This window comes from Passer domesticus, chromosome 2 (genome assembly GCF_036417665.1).
Source record: "Passer domesticus isolate bPasDom1 chromosome 2, bPasDom1.hap1, whole genome shotgun sequence".
In the NCBI taxonomy this organism is placed as follows: Eukaryota; Metazoa; Chordata; class Aves; order Passeriformes; family Passeridae; genus Passer; species Passer domesticus.
The window spans coordinates 114,462,191-114,482,515 of record NC_087475.1 but is presented as its reverse complement, the minus strand read 5'-3'; the positions used below and the strand labels follow the sequence as shown (position 1 = coordinate 114,482,515).

Sequence of the window (20,325 nt, the reverse complement as noted above, 5' to 3'; positions counted from 1 at the left end):
GTGCACATGTTTCCATGTGTCTATTTGGATTTAATGAAGTAATTTTGCTGGATTTTTCCTAATGCAGGGAGTGTCCCAACTCACCTTGGTGCTTCTATGAATGACTTTTAACATGTTGCACACTTTTTGTTACTATTCCTTTCATGTTTTCACCATAAATGAAGCTGGAATTCTGGTGTTTTCCCCCATGTCACCTACAACAATAAGAAGGACAAGGTTTTCTTTTGAGCTTCTTGGAGCTGATATTACTGCATTATGTCTTGCTGGATAGAGACAGGCTTTTTCTAAAATCATTAAAGCAAGTTTCTGCTCCACTGTAAACTGTATTAAGGAATAAACTAACCTTTATTACTGTAATCTCATTTCATATATTACTTTCTCTTAATCCACAGTACACTGCTATTATATAGTGATTACACCAGTGTATGGACACATAAAATGTTTAGATTTCGTGTTTATAATATAACGTTATTAAAGTGTCTTAGCAGTATGCAAGCTCCATGAGTTTTAAGCATCGGAATCTTAGTAGAAAGTCAGAGTTTTTGATAACAATTTAAAAAACATAGTGGGTGATAAAGAAGAGATGAAATCAGTGTTTTTCCAACCCAGAATAATGATCTAAAATTATTTGTAAAGCCCTTAAATAGTTTAACGTATATTACTTAGAACATATCAAAACTATGTGCTAACAGGAGGATACATCCATGAAGTCTCTTGTAAAAGTTGTATTTGGAGAGGCAGTCAGACTTATGTACTCGATAGTAAGATTTGTAGACTTTACTAACTTTGTGTTTTATTTACTGGATTTAATAATTCTTAAAACAGATATCACAAAGCTTTGTCCTTTCTATATTAAATACTGATGACAAGATCTGAGTCTGTTCAGTTTAGTGATAAATAGATCCAGATTCAGAATTTATGGCTAAGCATAGGGCAATTCAAGTCACACAGGAATTCAGCCTTTATACATTCAGCCTTTATAGGTCTGATGTTCATACTCTCATTGTTATCAGTAGGGTTACAGTGCTTTATTCTGACTAATTTATTCAGTTACTTTAGCCTTAATTCAGTTCTGTCTTCACTGCTTCAGGCATCCAACTCTATCCAGACTGTCTCATTCAAAAAACCTCTTTGGGAAGCTGAGTTTATGGTGGTTTCATAGTGTTATACAGTATCTGGCACAGGAATGTGCTTGTTTTCAACAATGTGTGCGTTCTCATAAAAATGGGAAATTGAGTGTGTGGTGCTGTTTCTAAACAATAAAAGGTACATGTCACATTGCAGTGAGTTGTGCTTCTCTATTCAAATCAGACCAGTTTTTTTCCAAAGCTAAGAAAAAATAAGATTCTGAGCTAGAAAAATAGGAGATATATTATATTGATTTATTTAATAGCACTTGATACCACTGAAGTCAAGACAATTTTTTTTTTAATTTCAGAGTGAATAGAGCCTAGTTTCTGAGAAATAATAATAAAAAATATTTTAAGGGTTAAGTCAAAGTTCTTCCAATGTCTGTAGACTTTTCACTTTTATGTCATGATCTGTTCTATAGTGTATGGAGTACCATGCTAACTTTCCTGATGCATAGACTGAGATATTGCATAATAGTTATTTTTGATCTATAATGCATTCATTGTGACAAATCTGATTTTACAATAATTAAAGAATCTCAGAGTTATTTAATGAAAGAATATTATTTTTCCCAAGACCCTTTGTAAAGCATCCTAATTTAATGAAAGCAAAGAAGTCAAAGGAAATGTAATGGTTTTGTACATAAAGACATCAATACAAGCTAAAAAATCACATTGGGAGACTAGACTACTATCCATTATGCTGTAGTTGTTATGAAAAGGAATGTTAGACAATTGGACATTTTTAACGGTATACTAAATCTGAATCACACTTCTACATTTTGCTCCTAAGAAGACTGTAAGCAAAAAGCTGATCTCTTTTTAATTATTAATACATCAGACTTGTTACATAGCATTAAAAATATATTATGGGCCTCTCTTTCAATAGCTGAACCCTTAAAATGGGCCTTGGTCAGAGCTAAAGTGTGCAGATATCACAGAAGATAATTAGCACAGCCTGCTTCTGATCGTGAGGCAGTTTGTTCTGCAGGGATCTCTACAAGGTGAGTTCTGGTTTGGTGTGTTCACACATACTGCCTGCCTGCAGAGCTGAGAATCAGAGGTTATTTTCATGCTTCTGTGCCACCAGCATTAACTAGGCAGGTTAGTGGTGTGAGGTTTGATCTTGTGAGAGTGGCTCTCAAATGAGAGGGGAAAAAAAAATGGAAAAGCTGAGAGAATTGTTCCACCTGGAAAAGAGAAGGCTTTGGGAGACCTAACTGGGACTTTCTGGTACCGGAAGAGAGCCCACAAGAAAGATGGAAAGAGGCTATTTATAAAGGCCTGGAGACACAGGACTAGGGGAAATGGCTTCAAACTGAAAAAAAGTAGGTTTAGATTAAAGATTAGGAAAAACCTAATGTGAAGGTGATACAGCACTGGTGCAGGTTGCCCACAGGAGCTGTGGATACCCCACCCCTTGAAGTGTTCAAGGCCAAATTGAATGAAACTCTGAGCAACCTGGTCTAGTGGAAGGTGTCCCTGCCCATGGAAGGGGGTTGGGACTGGGAGATCTTTAAGCACTTTACAACCCAGGCTATTCTACGAGTCCATAAAATGTGATTAAAAACATGTGTCATTTGTATATGGCTTACATGATTCAATTAAATGTGGATCAGAGACAAATATGCTTTGCCCACTAATAGGAACATTTATATCACCTTTAAAATCTGGATTAGAAGTAAAATCTGACCCAAGTGTGAAACACTCAGTGGTTTTATATTCTAAACCCAGACCATAGTTCTCTTTGCCTTGGCTCTAGAGTCTGCCAGAATCACTGTGGTCACTCTGGTGAAAAGAGGTAGTATTTAACCTAGGCACCTGTGTCCTAAAATGCAGGTATCTGCCAAAGAAGGTGGAAATCTGCCTTGGAATGGAAAATGTGACCCTCTTCCCTCCAAATTATTACAACTTTGAAATTACGGAACTTCGGTGCAGTTCCACTCACGGCCACCAGGGGCGCTGGTGGCTCCCGGCCGGGCGGGGCCGGTGCGGTGATTCCCCCGCGCCTGCAGGGGGCGCTGTGGCGCGGCTCGGCCGTTCCTCCCTGTGGTAATGGCGGGCAGGCTGGCGGGAGAGAGAGAAAAGGGGATTCCTTCACAAACTCACACCAGGAAGCCAATTCCTGTGCACTTCCGGATGGCAAAATGGGCTGCTGCAGGAACCTTGGAGAGGTGGATGGAATGGCAGAGGTGGGCACACACTGTTTGTCACACTGGGTGACAAACAAAATGTAGCAGAAACTCTGCAGCCATAGCAGGAGCCACAGGGCTGTCCTGGCAGGCACGGGATGCTGGGTTATAATGTAGTGAAAAACCAGCAAGGCTGTGCAGCAGCAGCTGGGCTCCCACAAACAGCCGGGAGATGCTCCGTTGGAGCAGGAGAAGGGGATCAGGTCCTGGGTTTTCCCCTGACGCACCCGAGTAGATGGTTAGGGTCCTTTCCAGTGAGATCTCGTGCTGGAAATAAAGGTTCCAGTTCAATGGCTGCTCTGAAGAGCAAAGGCTCACCTACAGTAGGAGAAGCAGTGAATGACAGAATTCCGTGGAGGCAGCAGATTCTCCCAGCTGTAGCAGCAACTCAACCATTCTTCTCCTGTCCCAAGAGTGAGAGAGAGTGAGAGCTAAGACCAGCCCCTCACACTTTAGCCAAAATTTCACAGTATCTCTGCACTTCCCAAGACAAAGCCCCTCAGCTAGAAGCATAGCCAGCTGCACCCTCCCCCCTTCTCCTCCTCTCAAGTATTGGTTGTTCCCATCTTTTAGGTAACAAATAGGACAAAATTCCCTGAGAGAAAAGAAAAAAAAAAAAGAAAAATCCTAACCTGCAACAACCACTTAGGTAATGGACAGGTTCCCAGTAACAGGGGAGTTAGTACTTGACACTGCTCCTGTACCTGAGTACTTGTTAGTACTTGACACTATGCTCATTGTAATTGCAACACTATAAATTGGAAGAGTGGATTTCATAGCAGAGTGGAGTTCTCTGCCTTCTCTCTGTTCTTGATCTAAGAAATTATGAGCTTCCATTGCTCAGATCCTTTGCAAATATGCCTCACATTCACAGGATCGTAGAATCATTGATTTCAAAAGATCTGCAAAGTCATTGAATCCAATCTCTGACCAAACAACACCTTGTCAACTAAGCCAAGAGATAAAGTGGAGGAGATGTTTGCCAAATTCAGAGTTGACCTCTCAGTCATGCAATGGCAAGGGCCTCTGAGAGCAAAGCCACTGCATGGTAGCAAAAGCCTTGGAAGCACAAGCACAGCACAATATCAGAGACCCCAAGGGTGCAAATGCCAAACAAAAATGACAAATTACTGGTAAATTAAAGCTCAAGATGTGCCAAAGTGTCCCTAGGGAACAACAAAGAAAATAACAAATAGGGAACAACAAAGAAAATAAATACGTAAAATAGTGCATTTTTTTTATGGAAGCACAGAGAAAATGGTAAGACATAAATAACTGTTCTGTCCTCTTCAAATATGGGAAGAAAGGAAGAAGGGACAATTGTTCCTGCACTGCCACTTGGTTAATAGTAATGCACATTGTTGCGATTTATGCTTGACAGTATTGATACCAAATTGACAAAAATCTATCCAGCATCAGTATCAGGCCCTTCTTCCTCTTTGTTGGAAAAAGAACACTGCTTTCCTGCTTTCTGATTTTTCCTTTCCCTTTCTTCCTTCTGCAGACTCATGTAAAAACACTTTACTCCTGTAAAGGGTTATCTTTATAAACATGTTTAAATAAATTAGAAAGATACAAATACTACGTATGTGTTCTGTGCTGTGCTCCCTTCCCATACAGGGTGATTGATGCCACATCATTGGGAAGCAAAATTGGATGTGGTGCTGTCTAAGCAACAGGTTCAGAGTCAGGGAAGAGTGATGGTCACTGGTTCAGCTCATCTTGCATATTGTGCTTCAAGTAGAAAGGGCGAGGCTGGGTGGTTGTGCACTGGTTTTATTGGGATTGTTGAAATCATTTGCTTGCTCTAAGAAGAAGTAAGTAAATTCACAGAGTGGTTGATTTTTGTCAAGACAGCTGGAGATTGTCTAGCCCAACTCTGCTCTTCAAACATGGTTATCTAGAGCAGGTTGCTAAGGACATTTCTGGTTTTGAGTGTCTCCAGGGATAACTCACTGTGCTAAAGCTTAGGACTTATGTGTATTTAATTTATAGCAGGTACATTATAGTAGGAGTTTAGGAGTTAGAACTTCATGTCTCCTAAATCTAAGCCCTAAATTATAGGCTTGATTGAAATTGGCAAATGATAATTTAGCTTCTCTATTGAAGCTGAGGTCCTCAGAAAGGATAAATCAAGAAAGAAGCTCCATGATGAGTAGGACTCTGCTTCCTGTGTCTGTAATTCCACATGCCTCAGCAGCCTTGGGCCAAAGATAGAACATAATCCTGCCAAACAGGAAACAAAATCTATTTCAGGTCTGTGATACTGTGCTCTCCTTTATTGTGCCTGCTGTCTAATTTTGTTAATGGATTGTTCTTGCTCCTTATTGAAAGAAATGGTACAGATTATATCCTTAGTTTAGTCTTCCCTGGATCTTCCTACAATGACAGGACTGCTGAAAAGTCAAAATGAAAGATTGCAGTGAAAGGAAAATATGGGAAATAGCTTTTTCCTTCTTCACTTAGTCTCATATAAAGGTCATAGGTGACAATAATGTATTCTTTGGCCACCTTATAAAATAAACCAACCACTTCTCCATTCCCTAAAGGTCTCTTTATGCATCTGAATCCTGAAGAGACATCGATTACTGTTTCCAGCTGGTACCACTGGATTAGAAGTGCTGGCAAATAGCACCATCAGGAAGGATAGATGGATAAATACCCAAGAAAATAAAAGGAAACACTGAAGGTAAGAAAAGTCCTTAACTCATTTTAGGTACCTGCATGTCCTTATGCGTTTTGTATGTAATTTAAAAGCTTTAACATGGTTTACCTTTAAAGAGAGGATACCCTTTTCTGGTTTTGGATTTGAGGACATCTAAATCTGGAAAGAATTGTCATTTTCATACATGCAGGAGCATTTTTCTTCCTTTATTTCTACTTGCTAGTCATGGCAGAAATTGGCTAAATGTATTATTTCTCCCCTCCTTGTCTGTCACTGTTTTTGAAATTAGTTACTAATTGCTTAATGAGTTCTAGTTAAACTGGCGTATGTGACTGGTAGCGATTATTCTTAAATGCCTAACTTGGATATTTGATAGGTACAAATAACTAGACAAAAAAAGCTAAGAATAATTACATTCTTACAACCAAATGGATGTAATGAACTTTGAATTTATGTAATGAACTTTGAATTAATGATTAAAATGCTTAGCATCCAGTTAATTCCTAATGTTGCGAGGAGTGTGTGCTGATGACAGTCTATTAGGGCAGACAGTTGTCAGAATTATAGCTCTTGGATGGCTCTTTCCTAGTTGTCTAACCAGCAAGAAAGTCTTGTTTCCCTGCTTGTTTGATTTTCTTTTTTTTTTAAGTAATAATAACCAACATAATGCAGCTGCCTAATTTGAAATTGATGAAAATTTTTTGGTTTCAGTATAGAAAGTTCCACATGACACAATAAAATATTATTCAAATCAAAATGAAATCCTAAATGAAATACTACATATGTCACAAATATCTTGTATTCATATATATGTATCTTATATTCACTTTTGACTAAGGTCCTTAAGGTTAAGTACTTGAATCAATTCAAGTACTACCAATTTAAAGCTCTAGAAATGTGCAAGCACTTATAACTATATAAAGGAATAACATGAAATCTGTAGAAGCTTAATTAAATAATTACATGTCTCCACAAAATCTGGATTTAATTTTCAAATTTAAGCCTCAGTAAATTTCCCTCCATTTCTAAAACTTATTCTGAATGTGAAAAGTGGTTTAGCTTTCATGGAAAGTAGTGCCATAGGAATACATGGGTCTGTCTTCAGACAATACTTTTGATTTGTAAAGTGTGAGCAGTTTCTAAAGCTTGTGTCTGATTTCTACTTCTCAAATTCAAGTAAAAAAAAATTCTTAATGTATTTCTGTCACATTTATGGCAGCCATTAATAAATCATGCAGAAATAGAGTTATAATGAGGCATTGCTTGCTGTATATGTCCTGACTTGATACAAATGATAGTAATATGGGTGGAAATCTAAACCACAGAAGCCCTTATTGCTTGAAGAAAACAAACATTTGTTTGATAAAATCATAGACCACACACCTTGACACCATTTATAGCAAACTGATGAGTTTCAGTAAATAGAACTATTTTTATAGTATTATTTGTGTAAGAATGCATGTCGAAACATGCATTTTATTTGTATGAGTTAAAAAAATAGAGACCCCACTTAGATTCAAGAGAGACAAAAAATCCTGGTTTTTGTTTTCCCCTCCTAGAACAATACTGCCATTGCAATATTGTAATTTTCTTCTGACATCCTTTGAAAAATATAATACAAATCAAATCTTTCCACTTTTTGAAAACTTTCTGGTTAACTCGTCAGCTACAGAAGACTCCCTGTCTTTGGTTTTTGGTTTTCTACTAAACAGGTAGCAGTTCTCGTATTGTGGCTCTTTCCAATCTCTGAGCAAGCACACTAAACTTAACAAAAAGTAGCTTACTGTTATACACTTATGGCCTTAGATAGGAGCTGAAAATTACTCTCTTAGCTGGTATGCAAGCAGGTACTTAAATATCCACATTGTACCTGATAAAGAAATAGGATTTTTTTTTTGTGAATATGCTTATGTTCTATGATTCTGTTGACCTGTTCAGTAAATTCCAAGAACTGTATCCTTTGAAGGAATCTACTGTGGGTATACTGTAAGTTCAGAGTCCCTTCTAAGACAAATGGAGGCTTGGTGACTTACAGTAGTTGCTGTTACAGCAATTGCTGTAACAGAACAGGACATAGGATCCTTTCATTTTGTGTGAAAGTATCCACATGTTAAACTTACTCATACAAAAGGAATTTTCAGCATATCTACTTCAGCTATGAGTTTTCAGACTGGTGTTACTTGCAAGTCTTCTGTGTGTGATCTTTAGTGGTCAGCTAGATAGTTCTCTTAAAAGATTATTTCAACGTTTAAAAAAATTAACAAGAAAAACCTCAAACCTTAATCAAGTCTGAACTAAAGAAGCACAGTAATGTAGATTTTTCTGAAACTTAGAAAACCAAGAAAAACTAAGAGATAATATGTAGGGTTCTGGGCTTCATAGACATTGAGAGGTTTTACTTTTATATGCACTGCTGAGCATCTGGTCTATGCACACAGGCTGAGGTTGGTGCATGTTTGTCAGTGCTGGTGCTTACTCTGCAATGTCACTTTTGGGATTGGTGAATGAGCAGTATTGATTATTGTGGTGGTATGACAAGCTCAGGAAAAAATTACTTCACATACCAGTTTACAGATCAAGTAAAACCTATCAAGTGTATAGGTACAAACCTATCCACTACAAAAAGGAGGCAGGAATTCTTAACAAACTTATTATTTCTACTCTTTTATTTGTTAAATGTTTTTATTTCTTCTAATTTAATAGCTCAGGTATCTGAACTTCAGGTGCAACATATAATCATTTAGTATTTGACTAGTAATACTCCTCTGGCACAGGAAGTAGACTAGGAGGCAGTGACAACTAAAAGAAATCCATGTTTTTAAAAAAGCTTCCTAATTTTGCCTTCAGAATAATAAAAAAAAAAAGACAATAATTTGGAATTAGAGGTAATGGTATCTGTCTCTTAAATTCTTACTACTCCTGCCACCACCTCATAATTATTATGAAATGAAGAGTATTATTTTCAGGAAGGAAATCTTAGAGGCTCAGGAAATGGCAATTCTCATGTCCCAAAAGGTGAGCCATATGCATAGAGAACTTTGGTGGGAACTCAACAGAAAAAAATGTCAAGACCTCTGGAATAGGGGTTAGGCAACTTAGGAGTCCTGCAACGAAATCAGGAGAGTATGCAGCGGAGAGCACTATCCAAAGAGCCAAAGCTCAAGTAGAACTTAATTTGGCTGCTGCCGCAAAATACAATAAAAAGTGCATCAACCACAAAGGGAGGGTTAAGAACAATCTCCATCTTTTTATTGAACACAGGGGAAACGTACTGAAAAAGGATGGGAGGAGTGCTGAGATTCTCAACGTCATATTTATCTCAGACTTTAATAGTAAATCTGGCTATCCCCTGTGTACCCTGTCCCAGGAGCTGTAAGACAGGTGTGGGGAGCAGAATGAAGCTCTGTAATCCAAGCAGAAAAGGTCAGTGACCTGCTACACCACTTGGAGACACACAAACCTCTGGAGCTGGGTGGGATCCAGCCAAGGGCTCTGCAGGAGCTGGCAAAAGAGGTCAGTGAGCCACCTTCAATCCTCTACCAGCAGTCCTGGCTATCTGGGGAAGTCTCAGAAGACTGGAGGGAGTAAATGGCAAGCCCATCTCAAAGAGCTTGAAAAGAGTTATGAGGTCAGGGTTGTCAGCCTGACCTCAGTGCTGGGGAAGGTCCTGGAGCAGACCATCTTGAGTGCAATCACACAGTGTGTGTAGGACAGCCAGCAGTCAGACCCAGCCAGCACTGTTTGTGAAAGGCAGGTCCTGACTGAGCAATTCACCCATGAGAAGGTGACCTGCTTAGTAAATGAAGGAAAGGATGAGGGTGTTGTCTTACCTGGACTGTAACAAATCCTTTGACACCATTTCCCACAGCATTCTCCTGGAGAAACAGGCTGCTTATGGCTTGGACAGGTGTATTCTTCACTGAGTTAAACACTGGATGGCCAGGCCCAGAGAGTGGTAGTGAAGGGACATAAATCCAATTGGCTGCTGGTCACAATTGGTGTCCCCAGGGCTCAGGAATGGGGAAAACCCTGTTTCACCTCTTTATCAGTGAATTTGGATGAGGGGATCGAGTGCATCCTCAGGCAGTTTGCAGATGACACGTAGCTGGGCAGGAGTGTTGATCTGCTGGAGGGCAGGAAGGGTCTGCAGAGGGATCAGGACAGGCTGGATCTTTAGTCTGAGGACAGTGGCCTGAGGTTCAACAAGGCCAAGTGCCAGGGCCTGTGCTTGAGTCATGACAGCAACCCGACAACCCCAGGCAGTGCTATGGGCTGGGGACAGAATGGCTGCAAAGCTGCCCTGGGGAAAATGATCTGGGGTGATGGTCATCAGCAGCTGAACATGAGCCCTGGTGGCCAAGAAGGCTACCTGCATTGTGGCTTGCCAGACTGGACAGTAAACATCCCCCTGTACTGGGCAACAATGAGGCTGCACCTCAAATCCTGTGATAAGTTTTGGGATAGAACGGCATTGGTGTTCTGGAACCCATTCACAGAAGGACAGTGGAGCTGGGGAAGGGTCTGGAGCACAAGTCTGGTGAGGGGCAGCTGAGGGAGATGGGGGCATTTAGTCTGGAGAAAAAGAGACTCAGCAGGGACCTTAGTGCTCTCTTACAACTGCTTGAAAAGACTGTGTAGCCAGGTAGGGTTCAATCTCTGCTCCCAGGTTGCAAGTACAAAGATAAGAAAAACAGCCTTCAGCTTGCCTCAGCGGAGGTTTAAATGGGATATGAGAAAACATTTATTCACCAGAAAAGTTATTGAGCACTGGAACTGTCGAGGGAAGTGGTGGAGTCACTGTAGCATTGGAATCTCTGGGTGAACAAGGATAGGTTAGATTCAAATCTACACAGGGACCCTCAGCCAATGTCAATCAGCCCTAAATGCAGATGTATCACTGACCAGAGAGCTGGACAGGGCTAAGACCTCAATAAATCACAAGTGTAATTGGAGCTCCTATAAAAGGAGATGTGGGAATAAACTGGAGGCTGTTTGTCACAAGAAGCTTGGAGTGTGTGTCCTCTCTGTCTCTGACCCCCATCATATTGCAAATAACCATTCCTGTAGGTTATCTACATTTTATAAAACCTGTAGAAGTTGCACTTAAGAACGTATTTTAGTGGTGGGCATGGCTGTGCTGGGTTAATGGTTGGAATTAATGATTTTAAGGGTCTTTCCAATCTAAAATATTCTGTGATTCTATGAATCTACTATATAAAACTGAGCACAAAGGAACTAATGAGAAATATTCAAGAATGAGGGAACTATTAATGCTACATTATTCTTTTTTTCTCAAAAGCTGCATGTTTTATTTCACATTAGGGAGAAATAGTTGATGCTACATTAATTGGGTTTTTTTTGAAAGCAATTTGATACAATCCTTCAATAGAAAATTCCTAAATAAAAATCACAGGAAGGAAGTTTTATTTAAAAATTGTGAAGCTACAGTGTTGCTTTGATAGGCTTAAAATGTCAGAGAAGTATTTTTGTGCATTTTGAAGAATTTCCAGTACCAATTTTGATTAGTAATAATGACTGTGCCTTGTGAAGAACTGAATGCTTTCACATTCAGATTCACTAGGCTTATAAATAATGTGTTTGGTATTATCAAAGCAGTTATTACCATAAAATATAAGAAATCAGGACATCTCAAATTCTGTTTAAACTAGTAAGTAATTACAGTAAAAAAAATAGGACCTGTAGATTTATTTTATGCAAATATGGATGAATATATTTATTTATACTTACATTACTAACCCCAAGCTGCATGACTTCAAACTTTTTTAAAAGTTTAGAGAATTGAAGTTTGGATATTTTGATTGAAATAACAAAAAAATAACAAAAGCAATTAAAATAATTTGAAGCATAGTGACAGGAAGAGTTTTGCCTCTTCAATGTGAAAGTAATTCAAATTTCTCCACTTGGAAGAAAAAGGAACGTGCAGTAATTATCCTGTCTGTGCAAAATAGATTTCACATTTGAAGAAACAAGAAGGGAGAAATGGTGTCTTCAGAGATCATTTTTTTTCTTGTGAATACTGAAATGAAAGGTTCTATATTTGGGTCAAATCTTTTGTTTATACACTTCATGTTGCCCCTACATAGCACAAACTATTTCAAATCAAGACTTGAGAATTTTGTGTGAATCTTTTTTGCAATAACTGTTTAGAAAAACTCAGTGTATAAGACAGCATATGTATAAGACTGTGACTGCATAACATGGTTACTGAGAGATATCTAAATTTATTTCCCTTATCAATTATGTCCCCAAAGACAGAAGCCTGAAATTGCTACTTCCAAATTGTACTCCATTCTTGGCTTGTTATCTTGATTTCTGCCCTCAAGTGAGGAGGTCCCTTGTTCTAGCCTCATTTCAGAAAGAAAATATAAGTAGGACATCTTGCTAAAATGACAGAATTGAATTAGGTTGATATTTGGAATATATAAATAGAAAAACTATTTTTTCCTCTTTTCTGGATACCACAGATCATGGTCTTCAAAATGCTGAGGTGATTTGACTGATAATATTAAATGAACCCTATTAAATGAGACTAATTATTTCTTGCCTGAGTCAAAAGCAGACCAATAAATTGCAGTGCTGCTTCTGTCAGTGCATTATTCCCAAATGCCATATTCCCCCTGTGCATTTTGCTTCTGTGAATAGGCAGAATGTATTTTAGTCGATAATCTGTTGGTACTTTTACTTGCTGAGATATGATGGCAGGCAGAATTTAAATATCTCCAGAACTGACTGAAATCTTAGCAGTGCAATGAAAAAACTTTGTTTTCCTAACCTCAGTGATACAGAAATCCAACACCTTCCTTCTAAGCATGGAGGAAAGACATGGACAGACTAAGCTGTCTCAGTGATGTGTTGGAGATTCAGGGAATGCAACAGCGGAGACCAGCACCCACCTCCACTGCCATCAATAACCACCAGCACGGCACATCCTACATGCTGCTCACAGGCAGATGGAAAGGGAGGTGTGGATATGTTTGTCTGAGTGATTCAAAAATTACACATAAAACTCCTCTCAAAAAAAAAAAAATTAAGACTAAACTTAGTTGGTGGGAGGCAAGAAAGGTCTGGGAACAACCATTTCTAAGAAGGGCTATTACTTTCTGACTTAAAATTACATGTATTTTTATACAATACTCTTTCATCTTGTATTCTTTTATCATGAAAACATCATTTAAATAATTGTGGTAAGTGTTGTAATCAGGTTGAAAATGTGAATGCTGGAAATACAAGAAATATCTGGTGAGAAAGCTCCAGATTATATGTGTCTGATTGGCCAAAATTTTTTGGATCTTTTTTACACATATATAAACCTACATATGCTTGTATAAAGCAACAATACCAAAAAGGTATTAGCAACATTCTAGACTAAGACCATGAAGAAGCCCTGGTAGACAAAAGGTGTGACATGGCATTTCATTAGCATCTTTCTGTGAGACTAGGGAAGTCTAGTTAATTTCAAACTCTAAGATTAAGCTGTGTTCTTTCCTCAAATGAAAGAGCGTGATTATACTTGGGTGGGGTGAGAGGATTTTGATGCTTTTGCAATTCTTTGACATATGGCACAGTCTAGCACAACCAGTCATCACGCCAAAGATGATTATGTCCTACAGCACCAATGCCAGCACTAATTTATTAATGTTGTCAGAAAGACAAAGACACTGACTTAAGAACATTTAACTGCTCAGAGGGTCGTGCTTTTCAGCAGATAAGGGAAATATGTGTTTCAACACTTGCAACTTCTTTGGTGATAGCAAAGGTTTTGTTACTTGTGAATACTTAAGGATTATTTCAACCACCAGCCTTGAATGTCAGATTTCAACTCCCAAGTAATTTGTACTTGCAATTAGAGCCTTCACACAAAAGATATTCAGTCACCATGTGACAGAGGTGATGAAGGATTGTTGTTCTTTTCTTTGTTATAACTTTAGCACTGTCCATAAATTCTCTGGTTTTTGAAGAAGAATAATGTTTGATAACTACTAAAATGAAACAGTGTAAACATTAATCAAAGTCCTGTAATCAAAAAATGACTTCAGAATGACAACAGATTGAGACAAGGACTTCATTGTGAAATTAGTGCTTTACTGACTCTTTTTGTGTGACCTTGATTCGTGAGCCATTAAAGCAGTACCTGGATTTGTCATATGGCTTTATGAATACCCAAATAATTATCACTTATTTGTCTGAAAGGGTAATTCAGGTGGACCTTATCTGCAAACCTGTGTATGTGTGAATTTTATTTTTTTGAACAGAAGCAGCATGTAACTTACATTGAACAACAAAATGAGCCTTAATTGAAGTTAGTCTCTCCAGAAAATAGATGTTTGTCAATCAGCAGGTGTGAAATAAGTAATAATCTCCCTTGGTCATACTGCTTTTGATACAGACAGTTAAGTCTAAAGGCAACCATTATGAAGTGCAGTACATTAGGATGAAATTAATATATCCCTTAAAAAAACATAAGATAGGTGAACTCCATCATCATCTTATTGTCACTTCTGACACTAAATGGCTTTGTCAAACAGTAAAACTTGATCTGTATTCCCTTCAGGATTGCAAAGATTGACTGGCAATAATATTTTTCCTTAAGTGCATTCACCAGAAAAGAAGGGTTCTTGGATTATATGTCTGCACATGAGAAGTGAACCTTCCTGTGCTGGTGCAGATTTTCAGAAGAGGATATGGGCACCAATACTCCACTTGGCCGTTTCTCAGATGTAAGAAAAACATTAAAAAAATATTAGCGTCTTTTTGAATATTTGAAGATACTCTTTTTTTTTTTTTTAGTCAAGTTTAAGAAAATAGTCTTCACAGTCATAAGAAGAAATCTGCCATGAGTGTCTCTAAAATGCTGTCTTTGGTACAATTTAGATTGTTTTTAGATATATTTGGTTTAAATGCATAAATAACATTAAAATTATTTTTATGTATAATCAGGTTTTTCAAATATTGGATCTTATTTTCCTGAAGAACCAAATATTATTGTATCCTTATGATGCAAGTTTGAAAATGCATTTATTACTCAGCTTTGTTCCAGTGCTTCAGATTATAACATGAAGTCTGGTGGAAGTGATCCAGATACCATAGCCTTATTATTAGACCAATACATAAGCATTCATTTTCAAAAGAGAATATAATGAAGATTATTTTAATGTGAATTATTTTTTCTGCATGTTGTGTGTTCATTTTTGTTAAGTCTTGAATGTCTATTACCTCCCTTTGTATATTCATAATAATATTTAGAAAGATACATACTCTTATGGGATAAGTTTATTTCATGTGGGAATGTAGGTGAGCTCCTCTTGTTACTACTATTTAAAAAAATATTACTAACTTTATAGACAGCACATTGAAAATGTGTTATGCTTTGGTGCTGTACTGTGCTGTGAATGTACCACTAACATTTTGTGGAGTTTCGAAAAGAATTTAAGATACTTTACAAAATGTTTATTCCCATTCATACTGTTACCATAGAGTCAGTAGCAAATAACGATGATACAAAATCTTTACTATAAATGTGGTATGATACTCAACCTCTGCAGAGAAATAGAGGCACTCCACCTTCTTTTCTGAAGGTGTGAACATATTCTCTGCCATTTCAAAGCTGTTTTCTCTGAATATCCTCCCTTTTCATCATCTACCAAACTTGGAAGATTTGGTCTCCCTTTTTCCCTGCTCTTGAGTTACTGAAGTTATTCCTGTGGCTTCAGACCTGATTTCTTTCTAATGGTGCAGTGACAGTCACAGTGTGTGTGAGCTTTCCTAGGCTAAGTTTTCCTCTGCACTCTGTGTGGCAGATCTTCAGACTTCTCCTTAGTGCTTAGTTTTTATTTTTATTATTTGACCATGCCTTATCTCAGCATGTGAGAAGCCAATTTAATTTATATTTATGCCTCAACATATCTTATAAATCCATTTTCTGACATGTGATGAGAAATTACTTTAGGGGGTGTACAGGTGCTGGGAGCCTTAACCCGTGCCACGCGCAGGAGGCAGCTCGAGGAAAAACAGAGGGAGGCTTTGTCCCCAGGTGGACTTTGCCTGAGACCCAGCTGGGGGAGAACTTCCATGGCTGGGCTGCAAGTGACCCCTCTTGGATACAGGCAGGCCCCAAAGCCTGGAAAAATTTTGCTGGTTTGACCAATGGTCTTCCTAAAATGCTAAGTTATGGGAAGAGCCTTAGCACATAAACACAGTCAACTGCACCATAATTTTTCCCTACCATTTCGGGTTTCTTGGCAAGGAGGGAGTTCCTAAACGGTTCATGTCCCTGCAGAGCTACCTCTTCCCTGCCTGCTTTCCCCACCACCCCTGTCTGTCTACCCCGTTTCACCGAGCAGCCCACGGCAAGCTGTTCTTCAATGACAGAGGAACCAACAGCAACCAGCTGCCACCTCCTGCATGACTCCACCTCTTCTAGCTACTCTTCTAGTTTTTTTGTTCAAACATGAAATGTTTATTTTTGGTGTGGTCAACTTGGGCAAAATCTTTTTCATCTTCTAAAATTCCTGGGAATGGCATGTGCTGCATTTGTCTAAGTGTTAGATCTTGCATTAAGAGAGTTTAACATCTAGAGATTTAACATTTCTAGTTAATCTGGGTGTAGGAATCCTCATTTGAACTGCATCTTATGAGGAAAGGCTGCTCCCTTAATGGGGATCTTGGAAGACTTCTAAGGAAGAAAGTGCTCCATTTTTCTTTACTGTTGCCATGTAAGTGCCGTTAGATGGTACTTCAAGTGTCACTTTATTTTATGGGGTGATAACAGCAGAAGTGTTAGAAAATGAAGACTTCGGTACTCTGGAGTGAGCAACTATTTCTTAGGGAGAAAATGGATGAGGTGAGGTGCTTCCTTATTTTTTTTCTTTTTCCTTTACTTCACTTTCTTTTTAAATGGAGCATCTGAGATGAATATTTAAGAATTCTACTTCAGCAGAATGGGTATTTTAAGCCCAAGTGAGTAGAGAGAACAGAGCAATATGTGATACTTAAGTCAGTGTTGGAGATTTTTTGTGAAATCTCTGCAAAGGATAGAAGTGATCTTCAGTTCTGGAAGAGCTGAAACAAAAATTAATCCAATACAGAAAGGAACTGGGATCTCACTAATTTTCAACATCAGAGGCAATATAAAGTTGAGGATCTGTTTCTTTCCTGTTGAAATGGCAGTCCCTGGTCTGTTGTGGCAAAGTGGCTGTGGACAACAGAAGTCAGTGTTTTATTTTTCTTGTGTATAAAAAATTTCTCCTGAGAGAGCTTGAAAGGGGAGATATTCATTAGTCTAAATAGGCAGTAGTAAAATTTGCATGAACAAAGAATTTCTTCCTTGTTAAGTTCCATATGCTGCCTTTTCATTGTCAAAACACTTTGTATTTTTTATCAAACATGGGAAATTATTAAACTAAAATGTCTTTTATTTCTGCTGTATCAGAATTAATGGATTGTATCAGAGGGAACAATATATCCACCAAAGCATAAAGGAAGATGATGGCTGTGAATTAAAGTCTATCTAACAGTGGTGAGAGGATCTCGGAGACAGGTTGCAAAGATACTTTATAGTGAGAAAGCTTGTTTTCAAACCCTAACCCTTTTAAGTTTTCTCTGTGTGTAGCATATGATTTGCATGACTTCTGGGTAGATTTTCTTGTGCTGAAACAAACCGCATCTTTTTTGAATGCTCAAGTTCTGAGTGGTGACTTTCTTGTTTCTCCACCTTACATACAGTCTTATGAATGATTATTTGAAATTTTTTTGAACATCACTCTTGAGATTTTGTAGGAGAGAAGGGAACTAAATATGGTTTTCTTGATGCATGTGTTACTGCAGAGGATTGTGACAGATTTAATTCTCTATTTCATCAGTCTTTAGAGTGATTCCAGTTAATTACTTTCTGGAATTTGTTTTTAGGAGTATTTTTCTGAAAGGCTTTCTGAGCCGTTTTTGACTAAGTAAGGCATAATTTAGCAAATGCACCTTCTTTTTTTATTAAAATCTTTATCTTACTCTGTAAGAAGAAAATATTTTATATACCTCATAATGTGCTACAGACTCTTGAGAATGATTTGCTTTATTCTGAATTAGTGTTAGCTTTGCGTCAATTGTTTTGCATATTTTATTGATAGTCTCCCATATGCTCCTTGCTAGTAAGCAAGAAGTCTCTTAAAATACTTTAAAAGTGTTTCTGCACTGTTAACATTTTACAATGATGAGGTATGATACTTTAAAAAGTATTTGTGACAACTTGAATACAGAGATTGGTAACAATGCATTAAAAAAGCTTAACATAATTGTTATTAACTAATTTCTACTCTGTTAAAATAATGTGAAATTACTAAAAATTTTTTTAAATATATTCTCTCATTTCAATACAATAAAGGTCATTATGGTCTTAAATGAATCCATCGATATTACACATGAATCACCTTTTAAGAATGCTGTACAACATTGGAGAAGCTGAGCAATTACTCTTAATCCCCTAACATCAGCATATCCTTTAATTCCAAAAAAATTGCAGGGGGAAAAAAGGAGTGATCATCAGTAATAGTGCTTCCACAGAGTCCCATAAAATTTTGGCTACTAACTCATCCTAATGAAATATAAATGCAGTAAGGCAGGTGTATGCAGTTAAAATGGTTCCTGCTTGCTGTTTGTAATAAAGCAACATTTTAAAAATAAAATACAGTTTTAATAAAATTTCTTGTCTAGGGTATAAATGGAGCAAGTAATCTTCAAGGACAGACTCAGAAAAATAGTCATCCTCTGTTTTTTTCTTTCTCTTAAGCCACATACCCAACTCGTCTGTGCAAGTCTTAGCACAGTAAATGCTTTATGTTTTGCAAAAAACAGTAAAAACTCTTTTGTTTTGTAAACAGAAGGATGTGAAGCTGCAAGAAGGGTTGTTTGCTGTCTAAACATACATGGGCATTGGAGAATGGGCATTGGAGAATGATCTTACCAGATACTACTATCAAAGCTTTTATTTGCAGCACAGGGTTTTTTCTACGTATTTTACATTCCCCTGTAATTTCTTTTTGGAAATTATTATCAGAACTATGTCTGCAGGTGGACAATAAATATTGAGATCCCAGAAGCCGGATTTGGAAATTCAGTGCATCTCAGTATGTAAGCCTTGATTTTTCTGTTTTAGAAGTATTATCTTTTTTTTTTCCAGAATGCTTTTTGTTGGTTGGTTTGTTTGTTTGTTTGTTTTGGTTTGGTTTAGTTTTTTGTTTTTTTTGTTTTTTTGGGGGTTTTTTTTGTCACTTGTTGTTGTTGTTTGGAGGCTTTTTGTTGTTGCTATTGGAGTTTTTTTGTGAGTTTTGGGGTTTTTTGGTTTTTTTGTTAGGAAATACATCAGTCTGTGCTTCAGACTTAATCTCTTTATTGAAGACTTACTGTCAGATTAAGAAATTAAAAGCCTTGTGTGGCCTGCATTTAATCTATAAGGAACATTAATAACTAAAAAAACAAATGGGTTTTGAATAAATGGCTGCTGTTTTAGTCAAGCATAGTGTAAAATGGTATTTGGTATTTGGTCCTTTCTTAAGGCATACATCCAGATTCCAGAAATTCCCAAAATATTTTGAAGGACACCAGATCCTGTTACTATGCCAAGCTTACTGTACCTTTCAGTGGTTTGGCAGGTAACAGAATATTTTTTATGAAACTTATTTCTTCAATAGGAGTGTAAAAGAATTATCAATTGAATTATCAAAGCTGAGCATGTCATGTTAAGATCAGTGTGACTCAGTTCTAAGATTCTAAGCCAATGGTCATCACTGCCTGGTTTTACAGGTCTGAAATTACAGGGATTTGATGTCAGCCAAACTGAAGGGCTGCATACAACACTTTGCCAGATGCAAGTGTTAGCAAAATGATAATCCCTCTCTATTTGCAGCCATAGCTTTTGTACCCTAGATTCAGTTCAAAACAGCAAATGCAGCTTTTTCCTTTTTGAAAAAAGTCTACAAAACACACGTCTCAGAGCCAGACATGGAAACATTAGTGGCAACAGTAGTATTAAACTGCGTAGTTCAACTTCCAAAAATGGTTCACCTGCCCAACAATTGTGGTGATCATCTGTATAAAAAATATCTGCGTTCATATAATATAGCAGGAAAGAGTGCTGGGGTATCAGTTAGGTAGATGTGAAAGGCTTTTACGTGTTTCAGGAGTAGAAATACAAGACTTGAAAATCATTGACTGTACTTTTGGCTGTCTGTCAGAAAGCACACTTATCCATCTCAGAGACTTTACTTCTCGTTTTGCTCAGTACAAAGAAGTTAAATTTTGTACCTCAGTACCTGCTGTCAAATTTTGG

At 37.6% G+C, this 20,325-nt stretch overlaps 1 long non-coding RNA gene across 8 annotated transcripts in view; it reads left to right on the top strand.

Moving 5' to 3' along the window:
• The first annotated feature begins 3,168 nt into the window (after positions 1-3,168).
• The window catches only part of LOC135294928 (uncharacterized), a 56,252-nt gene continuing 39,095 nt past the window's right edge, over positions 3,169-20,325 (top strand). For all 8 annotated transcript variants that reach the window (XR_010356909.1, XR_010356910.1, XR_010356915.1 and 5 more), the window contains exons 1-2: positions 3,169-3,322; positions 5,872-6,011. This is a non-coding gene — a long non-coding RNA (uncharacterized LOC135294928). The remainder of the gene's footprint in view (positions 3,323-5,871; positions 6,012-20,325) is intronic.